At 44.7% G+C, this 15,000-nt stretch overlaps 1 protein-coding gene across 7 annotated transcripts in view; it reads left to right on the forward strand.

Moving 5' to 3' along the window:
* Nucleotides 1–15,000, forward strand: part of brip1 (BRCA1 interacting helicase 1) — a 125,116-nt gene that overhangs the window by 32,445 nt on the left and 77,671 nt on the right. The window lies entirely within an intron of this gene.

The raw sequence follows: 15,000 nt of genomic DNA on the forward strand, positions 1-15,000 counted from the left end.
ATGTGAGTTGTTAGCTTAGTTTTTTTATCAAAATAGTTTTGTAAGATTACAAAGACAGGAAGATGATCACTTATATAATTCTTAAGAAGTCCACTCTCTATTTTATGGTCAATTTTATTTATAAATATATTATCAATAAGAGTGGCTATTATTCTGTTATTCTGCTAGGTTTTATAATTGCAGGGGAAAGACTGTTATTATACATTGTATTTATAAAATCTGTTTTCTGATGTCCGTTTGAATTTAACAAATCAATATTTAAGTCACCACATTATATTTATGTTTTTTTTTAAATCATTTGTGTAACTGAACATATCTGCTAGTTTTTCATTGAATATGTCAAGTGAAGATCCTGGTGTCCTATAGACACAACTTATCATAATATTAGGTGCATTATTGATATGTATTTCAATAGTAAGACATTCCATTACCTTGTCTAACATTGGTTAAACATTCAACTCTACTGCATCTATAAGCTTTGTCCACATATACTGCAACTGCAACACCCCCTCTCTTTTTATTTTCTCTATTAAGTGCAAACAATTCATATCCTTCGAGTCCCATGTCACTTATTTTTTTCTATACAGACTTCTGCTATTCAGGTGCATAACTGAAAGTGCCATTTCTATTTTTATACTCATGTTGAATTGATCGTCCATATAATAATCACTATTGAAACTTCAGTCATTGTTTTTGTAAAAATGATTATTAGGGTCAAAATTATTTTCAGGATTGAAAGTCTTGTGGGCAACATATTCACAAGACTACTAGAAACAAGTGAAACTAGAGCTGCAAGCAGCTATAAAGGGCCCTCATAATCCGGGCCACTTTGGGGTACTTGCACATTGGGGTACAGGTACATTCAAAGCCCAATTATTTAAAAAATGGCATAATATTCCTTTATATATGGTTTGTTTTAATTTTTTTGCCCGGTGTGAGTGTGTAAAGCTCAAAGAGTTTTGGTCAATGTTAAGACCCTCAAAAATCAGCGTCCATTTTTATTTTTGGGCAATGAGTTGCTCTGATTGGCATTTTTTTAAGTACATATATACACATCATCGTTAGTTTTACTCATAGCACGATATTGCTTGTATTGTCCATAGAGGGCATCAAAAATATCATCATATTATCACACTTACAAAGAGTATCAAAATTTTGGACAAAATACCTTGTGTCATAATTTTTTGGGTCAACCCAAGGTCGACAAAAAACAGGTGGCGCTATATTTATAACTGACTTTTGTCATAGAGATACCTCCAGGTCATGACTATAAACTACATGTGAAGTTTGGAATTTTTTGGAGCATGTACCGAGTAGTTATTAAGCATTTCGTCTTTCATGGCGAAGGAAATATGAAACACAAAATATGATGCTCTGCCCCCGTTAAATAGTATTTGTAAAAGTAAAGATTTTTTCCCCTGTTGATGGACCAGATCTAGACATGGTCTAGGCCAAGTTTGAGGTCAATCGGATCAAACATGTAGGAGAAATAGGCAAAAGAATTCCCCCATGTAAATGAGCAAAATTCGGACATTCAAAAATTCTTAGCTCACTTTCTGTTAATTTTAGCATATGGCTCCAAGAGGCTTTTTTGTAGGTCTTGGGCTCCTTCATATACCAAAAAATGTTTGTAGATCTTGCGTAAACGTACAACCTTGGGCTGCTTTGTTAACAATTTGTAGGGGGTGCTAGTGAGTCATTTTTGTAATCGCACAATGCATGATAAAATATTGCTCATTTTGCCAGGCCAGATGTGTGTGCCAAGTGTCATGAGTTTCTGTGCATGTTTAGGCCCTCAAACTTGGCCTTCTTTGGCGAACAGTACCGTGCCACGCCCACAGTGACTCGCAACAACTCACAAACTTCGTGTTATGACATCATGAAGGCCTAAACACTCTTTTGAGCAAATATGAGGTAGATCCAGTTAACGTGGTTGAATAATTTTTTTTTTTTAAATGCCAGTAGGTGCCGCAGTACGAATAAATATAAGTTCGTAGATGTATTCAGACCTGGACTCTTAAGTTATTAAGCATCTTTTTTGATGAAGGAAACATTAAAGGAACAATTTGGGGCCACCGGCCGGAGAGCAAACCCAGGAGCCAGGAGTGCCCCCCACCCCAACACGGCCTGCGCCCCAAGCCCAATGCAGCAGAATGGGGCACGGCAGGCCCGCCAAGCACCCCACCGGAGCGGGGCAGGCACAACACCCCCAGCCGCCCACTCGGCCCCCGGAGCCCCGAGACCCGGGCTATGGATGGAGCCCCCGGCCCAGGGGAGGAAGGCGGACAGGGGATGGGACGGTGGGAGGAGACGACAAGAAGGGCAAGGGGCGGCGGCAGGGCAGCAGAGAGAGGGGGGAGGAGGACATAAAATTAAATTACATTTCTTTACTGTCTCCCCAAAATGTTACCCAAGCAGTTTTTTGTTGCATCTTTAAAACACGAGTTGTTTTGGCAAGCTCAAAATGAATTACTGGTCGTCTTTGAAGCAGAGATATCAATAAAATTCAGCTTCATGGTGCTTTACACAATGTTTCAATATATTTGTAGTATGCTGTAGTAGGACTCGGAAGTATATTTGTATTCACGTCAATTTTGCAAACAATTATTGGCTTACATATCGGTTATCGACATCGGCACTTATAAATCATTGGTTTATCGCATCGGTTGAAAATAGCATTATCGTACAACCCTAGTCTTAACCCACCCCCATCAATCGGATGCAAATTTGGATCTGATTGAGTCTAATAGGGTAAGAATAGTCCAAATGGCGTGTTTACATGAAACTTTTTTTTAAATTACTATTTAAGTAGCTACTTTGAAAGAACATGTATCTTTGTAGTCTGTATTTAATCATTCCAATAAATGTAGCCGCAAGGGGGCACAAGCCAGTGCCTTCTTGTGCCGGGCCCAAGCCCGGATAAATACAGACGGTTGTGTCAGGAAGGGCATCTGACGTAAAAACTTTGACCAAATCAAACATGCAAATCAAATATATGACTTCCATACCGGATCGGTTGAGGCCCGGGTTAACTCTTTTACTGCCAAAAACGTTAAATAACGTTTAGTAAAAACCTACGGAGGGGCGCCAAAGACGTTCACTATGTTTTTTTTTTTTTTGGGGGGAAACGGGTGGAGGAAAGCCTTGGCCAGCTGTGCTGAAAGTATCAAGCAGATCTAGTTAGTATAATGACTCGTTTTGGCCCCTAGATGGCAGCGATGACTCTCTTTGGACAAGATTGTGTGGGCGTCCGTAGAAGACGTGAAGTGTTTTTATAGTCAGGAACCCGGCTGCTGCCAGCGGGATCGAGCGGATTCGCCTCCGATAGGCACCAGGGGTTGATATTCGGATTCACGGCATGCCAGTGGGTTAATTCTGTGGGTGCTGTCCCCCCCTGGCTGGGCGTGGGCGGGTCTGCTCCTCTGTTGGCTGCTGGGTGGCGGCTGCGTCTTGGCCGTTCCCTGGGTCTCTTGGAGGGTGCTGCGTTGCGGGGCTCTCCATGGTGTCTGGGGCGGCGCCGCTCTGGCCCGGTCCGTCGCTCTGGGCCCGGCGACGCGGTTCGGGGCCTGTGGGTCGCCGGGGTGCCCCGTGGTTCCCTCTCTCCCCGCCCGTCCTCCGCCTCCCTGTCCCTTCTCCCTCGTCACTCCTCCTCCTCCTCTCCCCCTCTCTCTGCGGCCCTGCCGCTGCCCCCTGCCCTTCTTGACGTCTCCTTCCCCCCTCCCTTCCCCCTCCACGGTACGCCTTCCTTCCCCTCCCCTGGGCCGGGGGCTCCATCCAGGGCCCGGGTCTCGGTGCTCCGGGGGGTGGCTGGGGTTTGGTGTTGTGCCCGCCCCGCTCTGGTGGGCGTCCTGGTGCCTTGGGCGGGCCCCAGTATCCGGGGGGCGAGCCCTATCGCCCCGCCGGGCTGGTCCCATATGCCCGCCGGGGTCCCGGTGGGGTGGGTGGGGGCTTGGTGGGTGGGTGCGCCTCCTGCCCCTGCCCGGATGGGGGGGGGCCCCGCTGGTCGCTCCTCTTAACTCACTACACTAGGTTTGCACAATACACTTTTATAGACATATAGGGCACATAACACACTTTGGGGGGGGGGGGGTAGGGTGGAAACACCGTCTTCACCCTACAACTCCCCTCCAATTTTAATGCACCACACAACTGGGGGGGGGGGCTTGTAGGGGTGCCATCGGTTGGGGACCGCGGTATAGAGCAGTGCTGCGGTCCCCTATCTGTGTCCCCGCCGCCCCCCCGCCCCCCCTATTTTTTTTTTTTAATGCACCACATACACTCAGTGACATGCTTGGGAGGCGGGTGGATCGGAGCATGGGAATATCATTTCCCTCGGCTCCGGTTCACCTGCTCCTAATTTTAATGCACTGCACACACACACACACACACACACACACACACTTGTATATACATTGGGTGGGGTCACATTCACGGTTTAGGGGTAGAGTTCGCCAGTCGGCGAGCTGGCGGACTCAGTAACAGGGGTTAACTTTCACAAAGAACGCTGGGGTGACGACCGGGGCCTTTCCCCGCTGGGCCTGGGGTTCGGGGGTGTCGGCCGTCCTCCGGTGCCCCCATCTCCCCTTCTGCCCCCGGTGTTCCGTCCCTCCACGCGGCGGGGGGTGGGGTGGGCGCGGCTGCCCTCTCCGCTCCGCTGTCCGGCCCCTCTTCGGCGCCGGTACCTGGGTGCGGGGGGTCCCCGGGGGCTGGGGGTCGGGGGGGCGGCTGCTTTGTTGGGGGGGGGGGGGGGGGTGGGGGGTACTGGGGGTGGGGGGTGTCTGGGGGCTTGGGGACCTGGGGGCGGATGGGGCTGGGCTGGGTTGGGGTTGATGGGGGGCAGGGGGGTCGTGGGGGGTGCGTGGGTTGTGGGCCGGTGGGGTGCCTGGCGGACCTGTAGTGCCCCGTCCTGCTGCGTTGGGTCGGGGGCGCGGGCCGTGTTGGGGTGGGGGGCGCTCCTGCTCCTGGGTTTGCTCTCCGGCCGGTGGCCCTGGCGGGGCCCGGGGGTCGTCCTTTGGCGCTGCCGCGGCCTGGGGGATCCAGAGGTGTTGCGCTTGCCCTGTCCTGGCAGGGGTCGACGGCTCCCCGCTTTGGTGGAGATTTTCATGCATGCCAGATCCACCACACCAGCATCTACCGAAACTCAGACACAATCTGCTTCCTCCTCAGGTCATTGAATCGGTGGAGGCTGGTGTCTGTGGATCTCACTCGTCTTCGTCTGTCCTTCCTTCCTTTCCTCAGTCTCCTTCGGTCTCTTGAGGTCTCCCTGATTTTTATTTATTTTTTGGATTTGTTGGAATTTAGATGTTTCTGGGATTGGGGAAGAATTCTGGTGGGTGGCCCGGTGGGTGGTGACTGGTCGGTGCTGGATTTCACTTTCCTTCTTTGGTCCCGTTGGGTCTCCTGACGGCGGTGTTTGGTTTAGGTGAACTGTATGGGATTTTTTTTCTAATAATATAGGCCATACACATACTCACCCACATACAAAAAAAAAGAGCAATGATGATGACATTACCGAATGAACAATACTGAGCTCTTTAACTCTTTGACTGCCAGACGTTTTCAGAAAAGGGATGCCGTCAGTGCCAGCCGATTTAAGCATTTTGACTGATCTTTCAAGGTCCACAGAAAATGTTCTGTTTAGACTATGGAAACACACATACTACCAAATGAAAGATTGGACTTTCATCTTTCATCAGAAAAAAAAGTTCCGTTCTTTAGTAATCAACAATAGAAAATGGTTAGTTTCACCCAATTTCGCCTGTTTTGGACCAAAATACGGAGAAATCAAGCTTTTTGTGAAACGATATTATTTCATGCACTCTAGTGAATTTGACACCTTTTTTTTTCCATAAATGATGCCACAAACACCTAAACAGTGCTTTACTTCTGTAAAACACTACCACCAACAATGAAAACGTGTTTTTTGATAGCAAAATACGTTTATTTACATTCAACAGTGTAACAATTTGACAAAACAATTTGGCAAACTATTTACAAATGTGTGCAACTGTGGTACTATTTACAATTGTGTGGAACTACAAAGTTTTTCTTTTTGTGAGGTATATTGTGTAAAACTCCCCTGCGTGCAAGGGGACGCAGCAGGATTTGCACCACAGATTAGTTTCACTGCGATTGCCCCTTTGCGTGCACTTTCTTGCTGGCCTTTTTTTCCGGGGAGTAGCAGGTATATACTGCAGTGTGTGTTTGGCCATGTCATCAAGTCTACTCTCAGGATCATGATACGGTGACCTGGTGTTACGTCTGGCTTCCTCATGTCCTTCAGTTCCTATACCGGGTGGTAAGAGATGTTCTGATCCATCTTATCCACTCCATTCATGGTGACATCGTAGTCCAGAACCAGTGTCTTCTCCGTGATCAGACTGTACCCACTCCTCCGATGAATATGCATTGGACTCGGGGTACTCTTCATCGTCCGATTGACGGCGTTAGCATCGCTAGCCGGTGAGGCTTTACGACGTGATCGAAGCCGCCGCGTCAACGCTTCCAACTTCGGCGTCAACGCTTCCAACTTCGGCATCAACCTCAGAGTCACCATCATCATCATCAATGTGCTCTTTAGCATTGGTCGATGCTTTTCGTCTTTGAAAAAAATGCTCAAGCGTGAGCTGCTTGCAACCGGTCGCCATTTTCGCTTCCTCAGCCATTCTCCGCTCAACACTCTAGCTCCGCCTCACGTCTTCTACTGACTCCAACCCGATCTTGTCCAAAGAGAGTCATCGCTGCCATCTAGTGCCCAAAAATAGTCATTATACTAACTCGATCTGCTTGATACTTTCAGCACATCTTGCCAAGGCTTTCCTCCACCCGTTTCCCCCCAAAAAAACAAAAAACATAGTGAACGTCTTTTAACGTCTTTGGCGGCACTCATTTGGATTTTACTAAACGTTATTAAACGTTGTTGGCGGTCAAAGAGTTAATAATCTTTTTTTTATGATTATGGTGATTTTGTAATTGTGGAATGTAATAATTTAAATTTAATTAGTTGCACAGGCCTGCTGTGTAACATACTTTGGAGTGACAATGGTAAGAACATGATTGCTGCTTTTCCATAGGCCCCACATCACTTCACTTGGTCCAGCACCACACCATACGGGTTCTGTTGGTTTTCCATTACAACAGGCGTGGGGCAGAAACGGGAAGGAATCAAGTGAAGTGTACAAGCCTGCACTGCCCAGCCCATCAAATGCACAGAAGCTTTCGTCCCTAGAATACAGATAAGATACTTACTAGTGTGATGTCCGGTATACAGATGCTTTGACATCTCTTTAGAGGGTGACACTGTAAGGTCAACAACAGCAGCATTTGAGGCCCATCTCACTTTGCTATGGCACTGGCACTGGCACGTGTTTGTCATGTTTGATTTTGTAACATCTCCAATGATTTTGCAAGACTGGCTCTCATTTCCCGAGATTCCTTCTCCTTGCAATTTATCTGCAATCATACATTGAAAAAACAAAACTATTGTTAAACTGTGAGCAATTTCTGTACATCACATACGAGGATCAGTCAATAAGTATCTGGAGTTTTGTCATGACTTTTTATTGAAATAATATAGAGACTTACTTTATTTTATTTTTTCTACATGAACAACATTGTTTTCATTGCATTTTCCCCATCTTGCTACAAAGTCATTGATTCCTTTGGCATATAAATCCCAGGGCCGTGTCCAAATCCATTTGCTCTCTGAATGCTTTAGCCCATTCATAGCAAGATGACTTTGGCAGGTTGCTACAGCCATATTGTGCATTAATTTTAGAGTATATTTCACATGTCTTGATACCTTCAGCTTGGAGAAATCTAATTACTAAATTATGTTCCAAGTTTTAACACTCTATTAGCTTGGCGGCCATCTTGAAGTTTGTTAAATGAACTTGATTCACTATGATGATGTAATCTTGTGCAATAACTGTGTGGATGCTGAAATATGTTTCTAACCGTTATTATTCTCAACACTTTTTCGGCGTGCAAAAACGCATAATGCTTCCAATTTACACTATTCAAATTTCAACTTGCTTCAAAAATTCACGCCATCCTGGGAATATATCATCTGATTCCACATTACTTACAGTTTTCACACAATTTAATGATTAATATAAACTTTTCTCCATTCATTTTCAAGTCCCACTTGCCATGCCCACTTCCATACATATGTTAACAATATTGCCAGTCACCCTCAAGTTTTTATTTATTTGCCTTTTTAAACATTTCCCCCTGGGGAATGTCTGTGCATGCCTTAACCCTGTGTTTTCTCAAACCAACCAGAGACAGTTCAAAAAGGAAAACTCTTTGAATTTCCCTCCAGCAGGGACTGAATTTCGTTTTTACAACCCATAGGAAACGCATATCTCAGCGCCTACCGAGATCTAAAAGCCTGTTTAGCAAGCAGACTAGCGATAAGACTGCTGATCAGTCCCCAAGACCACTTTTATGGTCTGGTCTATCTACAGGAATCAGCCATGTGTTTTTGGAAGCAACGCCCCTTGGAAGTTATACGGTACAACATTGCCCTCCAGCGGTCACTATCGGTATTATCCACAAGAATCCTGCCGCTCTAATTAATCCAAAGTTTACATAATTCGGGACATAAACGGACTCTATGTACATGACTGACATCAAGTGACTTCTTACACAGCCTGTATGTCTATCACAAATGAATGATGTGTACCTTCTGCAGCCATCTAATTTCAGCTAATTAGTAAGCTTAGCGGATTCAATAACTTTATGATCGCGGTAATGTTTGAAATGTGTTCAGAATGATAAATGAAGCATCTGGGCTTGTCAATTCTGATAAAAAAAATTGTTAAATGCTATCCCAAATGCTTGGTTTCAGTCGACCAAGTCTGCACAACAACATTTGCACAACAGATTGCCTCTTCGCGTGCAAAAGCTCCACTTTCTTGCAGGCCGTTTTTTCCGGGGAATAGCAAGTATATACTGCAGTGTGTGTTGCCATCAAGCCTAATATCAGGATCATGCTACGGTTACGTTACGGTGGTGTTACGTCTGGCTTCCTCATGTCCTTCAGTTGCTATACCGAGTGGTAGATGTTCTGATCCATCTTATCCACTCCATTCATGGTGGCATCGTAGTCCAGAACCAGTGTCTTCTCCGTGATCAGACTGTACCCGCTCCTCCGATGAATATGCATTGGACTCGGGGTACTCTTCATTGTCCGACAAAATGTCCGCATGTGGAGCTCCGGCGTTAGCAGAGCTAGCCGGTGATGCTTTATGACGTGAGAATAAAGGCCGCGTCCAACTGTGGCGTCAACCTTTGGGATTCACCATCATCATCATCATCAATCTGCATTGGTCGATGCCAACTCTCCATCGCCCGATCGAATGTCCGATTGTGTAGAAGTACCCGGTCGGTTATTGTGCGCGTTTTCCGGCCTTAGCAGCGCTAGCCGCGCTTAGCCGGTGAGGCTTACTACGTGATCATAACAGTCGCGTCAAGGCTTCCAACTGTGGCGTCAACCTCGGGATTCACCATCATCATCATCATCAATCTGCATTGGTCGATGCCAACTCTCCATCGCCCGATCGAATGTCCGATTGTGTAGAAGTACCCGGTCGGTTATTGTGCGCGTTTTCCGGCCTTAGCAGCGCTAGCCGCGCTTAGCCGGTGAGGCTTACTACGTGATCATAACAGTCGCGTCAAGGCTTCCAACTTTGGCGTCAAGCTCGGAGTCATCATCATCGTCGACATCAATGCGCTTTTTAGTATTGATCGATGCTTTCCGTCTTTGAAAAAAATGCTCAAGCGTGAGCTGCTTGCAACCGGTTGCTTGGTCAGCCATTGTGGCTTATTCAGCCATTGTCTCCTCAACACTCTAGCTCCGCCTCACGTCTTCTACTGACGCCCACGGTGGGCGGCCCATCCAACCTTGTGCAAAGAGAGTCATCGCTGCCATCTAGGGGCCAAAACAAGTCTTATACTAACCAGATCTGCCTGATACTTTCAGCACAGCTGCCCAAGGCTTTCCTCCACCCGTTTCCAAAAAAACCAAAAAAAACATAGTGGACGTCTTTTAACGTCCTCGGCGCCCTTCCCTAGGTTTATGCTAAACGTCTTATAACGTTTATGGCGGTCAAAGAGTTAAAAAAAAAAAGCGAGAAAAAAAAAAAGACGAAAAAAAAATTACAAAAAAATAAAGAAGATGTGAGGCGGAGCTAGAGTGTTGAGGGGACAATGGCTGATGAAGCAACAATGGCGACCGGTTGCAAGCAGCTCATGCTTGAGCATTTTTTTCAAAGACGGAAAGCATCGATCAATACTAAAAAGCGCATTGATGTCGACGATGATGATGGTGACTCCCGAGGTTGACGCCGAAGTTGGAAGCATTGACGCGCGACTATGATCACGTCACAAAGCCTCACCGGCTAGCGATGCTGACGCCGGAAAACGCGGAGCACAACCGAGCACACAGGCGGACTTTCAATCGGACGAGGAAGTGTACCCCGAGTCCAATGCATATTCATCGGAGGAGTGGGTACAGTCTGATCACGGAGAAGACACTGGTTCTGGACTACGATGCCACCATGAATGGAGTGGATAAGATGGATCAGAACATCTACCACCCGGTATAGGAACTGAAGGAAATGAAGAAGCCAGACGTAACACCACCGTAACGTAACCGTATCATGATCCTGATAGTAGACTTGATGGCAACACACACTGCAGTATATACTTGCTATTCCCCGGAAAAAACGGCCGGCAAGAAAGTGTAGCGTCTGCACGCGAAGAGGCAATCGCAGTGAAACTAATCTGTAGTGCAAATCCTGTTGCGTCTCCTTGCACGCAGGGGACTGTTACACAAAAAGAAAAACTGTAGTTGAAACATCCACATAATTGTAAATAGTACCACAGTTGCACACACTTGTAAATAGTTTGCCAAATTGTTGTCAAATTGTTACACTGTTGAATGTAAATAAATGTATTTTGCTATCAAAAAACACTTTTTCATTCTTGGTGGTAGTGTTTTATAGAAGTAAAGCACTATTTAGGTGTTTGTGGCATCATTCATGGACAAAAAGAAGTGTAAAATTCACTAGAGTGCATGAAATTACATCGTTTCACTAAAAGCTTGATTTCTCCGTATTTTGGTCCAAAACAAGCGCATTTGGGTGAAACTAACCATTTTCTATTGTTGATTACTGAAGAACGGAATAAGGTAGAAACAAACATTTTTTTCTGATGAAAGATGAGAGTTCAATCTTTCATTTGGTAGTATGTGTGTTTCCATAGTCCAAACAGAAAATATTCTGTGGACCTTGAAAGATCAGTCAAAATGCTTAAATCGGCTGGCACCCCACAGCATCCCTTTTCTGAAAACGTCTGGCATTCAGAGTTAATAACGACCGCCATCGGTACTGTTGACCTACAGGGTGCCGGTGGAAACTGGACTACTGTTGTTCGAAGAAGGAGAGAAGGAAGGTGTGTTCTCAGGAGGAAAGAGAAGAGGAACACCAAGAGTCTAGGACTGAGAGAAGGGACTTTGAATGTTGGAACTATGACAGGAAAAGGTAGAGAGCTGGTTGACTTGATGCAGAGGAAGAAGGTGGACATATTGTGTGTTAAGGATACCAGGTGGAAAAGGGAGCAAAGCTAGAAGTTTAGGAGCAGGGTTCAAGTTATTCTATCATGGTGTACATAGGAAGAAAAATTGAGTAGGGGTTATCGTGAAGGAGGAGTTTGTTAGAAACGTCCTGGAGGTAAAAAGAGTGTCAGAGTGATGAGCCTGAAGCTAGGAATCTAAGGTGTAATGATCAATGTTGTTAGTGGATATGCTCCACAGGTAGGATATGAGTTGGAGGAGAAGGTGCCCATTTTTAAGAACAAGGGAGACAACTACAGAGGAATAAAGCTAATGAGCCACACAATGAAGCTATGGGAAAGAGTAGTTGAAAGCTTGACTGAGGGCAGAGGTGAACATTTGTGAGCAGCAGTATGGTTTCATGCCAAAAAAAAGAGTACCACAGATGCAGTATTTGCTTTGAGGATGTTGATAGAAAAATCCAGAGGTCAGAAGGAGCTGCATTGTGTCTATGTAGATTTGGAGAAAGCTTACGACAGGGTGCCCAGAGAGGAACTTTGGTATTGTATGAGGAAGACTGGAGTAGCAGCAAAATATGTTCAAGTGGTGCAGGACTGTAAGACAGTGGTGAGGTGTGCAGTAGGTGTGACGGAGGAGTTCAAAGTGGAAGTGGGACTACATCAGGGATCATCTCTGAGCCCCTTCTTGTTCGCTTTGGTAATGGACATGACAGACGAGGTTAGACAGGAATCTCCATGGACTATGATGGTTGCTGATGACATTGTGATCTGGAGTGAGAGCAGGGAACAGGTGGACGAGAAGCTAGAGGCATGGAGGTTTGCCCTGGAAAGGAGGGGAATGAAGGTTAGTCGTAGCAAGACGGAGTATCTGTGTGTGAATGGGAGGGACCCAAGTGGAAAAGTGAGGTTACAGGGAGAAGAGACCAAGAATGTGGAGGATTTTAAGTATTTAGGGTTAACAGTCCAGAGCAATGGAGAATGTGGAAAATAAGTGTTGAAGCGTGTGCAGGCAGCCTGAAACGGGTGGAGAAAAGTGTCAGGTGTGATGTGTGATAGAAGAGTTTCAGCTCAAATGAAAGTAAAGGTTTATAAAATTGTGGTGAGACCAGCGATGTTGTTTGGTCTGGGGACACTGAGGAAAAGACAGGAGGCAGAGCTGGAAAACACAGGAAAAGAAGATTTAATAATTCCAATAAAAAGTAATTTAGTCACTATACCATGCTTTTGACTGAACACGTTTGGAGTCAGTGTATCAGACTCAAATATGTAAGGCAGACACACAAACGACATGGAGTTTATTTCAAGCTTAATTTTGTCTTTAAGATCTTTTTTTGTTACTTTGACTCAACTAATCTTACTTATTAATAGGAGCTGCTGTATGGGTTGAGGGCCCACCCTAACATCTGTCTTCTTCTTTTTCTTCTTTTTTTTCCTTTTTCTTTTTCTAGTTATTATTATTATTATTAATATCATCTGTCCTGTCAAAAAAAAAAACATTAGCAGGGGGATAACTGTCGTTCGAGACAGCACCAAAGTGTGTTCTCTGCACTTTCTTCCTGGTGATGTTATCCATCCCTTGACCTTTACAAAGGCGCACCGTTTGTTAACAGTAGAACCAGAGCTGTACTATATTTTGAAGCTTAAGCTTTGATGTGTTGTTAGTTTGTTTACAGCCTTTTGACCTTCCTTATACCTGTACGTATATTCCTATGTTGTCATTTTATTGTATTAAAAAACATGAACATATTTACGAATCATTATTAATTTCAGCAGAGGCATTAAGAGAAATGCCACCCTGGGCTGGCCTATGAAAAAATTAACAGGAGAGACATTACATCTACTTCTAAATATTTACGAGGCAGAGATCGTCAGATACTGTTGGCCGAAGAGGAGACCACAGGTCAGAGAGTTGTTGTTGGTTGGTTTGTTTATTGAACATATAAACTCATTACAAAATAAAAGTTTAAGTTAAAATGAAAAATTGACGAAAGAAAATAATTCACTGTCATAATTTACATGTTCAAAAGGAGTAGGAAGAAGCACAATAACTTATCTAGTCCTACTCCCTATTCGCTATATCATGCTAATGTACTAATAAATTATTCTTATCCAATAACGTATCATTAAAATAAAAAATTAAAATGGAAAATTAACAAGTTATGACCAGTTAACTGGTAGGTTCCATCTGAAGATCCAACACCTCAAACTTTACCGTCTGACTGGTAGAGGGGAGGGGGGTACTGTGTGGACTCCAGTAGTCCTGGGAGAGGAGCTACAATACATAATTGACATTTACATTAATGAATGTAAAAAAAACAAAATAGCTTTAATAGCTACTCAAACGGTTTGCATTTCCGTGTAATAATAATTTTAAGCAATGACATAATTACCAGATCTCAAGCCGTCAAAATTACGGCTGTGGGAAATCTAATTAGAAGTTTTACAATTCTGATGGACATAGTGTTAAAGAATGGAGCGGCCCCTGTTCTTTTTGAATGGGTTAAAGATTTAGGCTTCAAAGTTATACATCACATCAACAGTGCGCTCCGCTGAAGTCTCCCCGCACTCGAAGGTTGGGTGCATTCATACATCGAATGCCGAAGTGCTTTGTGCATATAGTCCATTGTAAACATAAGTGACTAGATGTACTATTGATTGTAATTAGGTAGAATAGCAAATTGATTTCACCCCCATCATTCCTCTTGATATGTTTAGCTTTTTTATATTGATAGAAAGCCCACATTGATTACATATTTGTAATTTTTACCGTTTAAATTGATGGACTTCTTTCTGTGTGAGTATGAAATGTCCGAATGCGTTTGAATGCACCGCACGTCTTGCAAGAGACGTCGATGTTTACATTCCTATTAGCGGCTAACTGCTAACGCCGGAGTCTTGTGCCAGCCGTATAATACAATGACGGTGTAATTAAATAGCGGTTTCTCTGTGTCCTTAATTAGCAAATGAATATGATTTTGGGATGGAGTTGTGTTGATCTTGGTCGTCGAGAGAGGCTCCACCACACGGGGAGGGGGGGGGGGGGGAAACAAACGGCCACGAAATACCGTAACAACGAGTCAAGTTAGAAAACACGCCACCGTGCGCTTCGATGGTCCATTTTAAAATAAAAGCCTACCAACCATATTGCATTGATGTCCATGGATTAGTTGGTAGCCATTTATTTTGCCTGGCCTTCAGCAGGCCTCGCACTTGATCCAAATGAGTTATGGCTTAAAGATCCGTTGCACTACTAATTAAAACGTGCACTTGCGCTCAGCTAACGGATTATTTTTTTCATTTTCATTTTTTAAACCAGCAAACACTGTAAAGTTGACCGCATTTGTGGTAAATTGGTCACAGTGTCAAGCCCTGCTGTCTGGTCATCTTTTTCTTTTTCTCCATCCGTCCAGTGTAACACTGCGT

Source organism: Leptonotus elevatus, chromosome 7 (genome assembly GCF_054856555.1).
Source record: "Leptonotus elevatus isolate MCC_2025b chromosome 7, RoL_Lele_1.0, whole genome shotgun sequence".
Classification (NCBI taxonomy): Eukaryota; Metazoa; Chordata; class Actinopteri; order Syngnathiformes; family Syngnathidae; genus Leptonotus; species Leptonotus elevatus.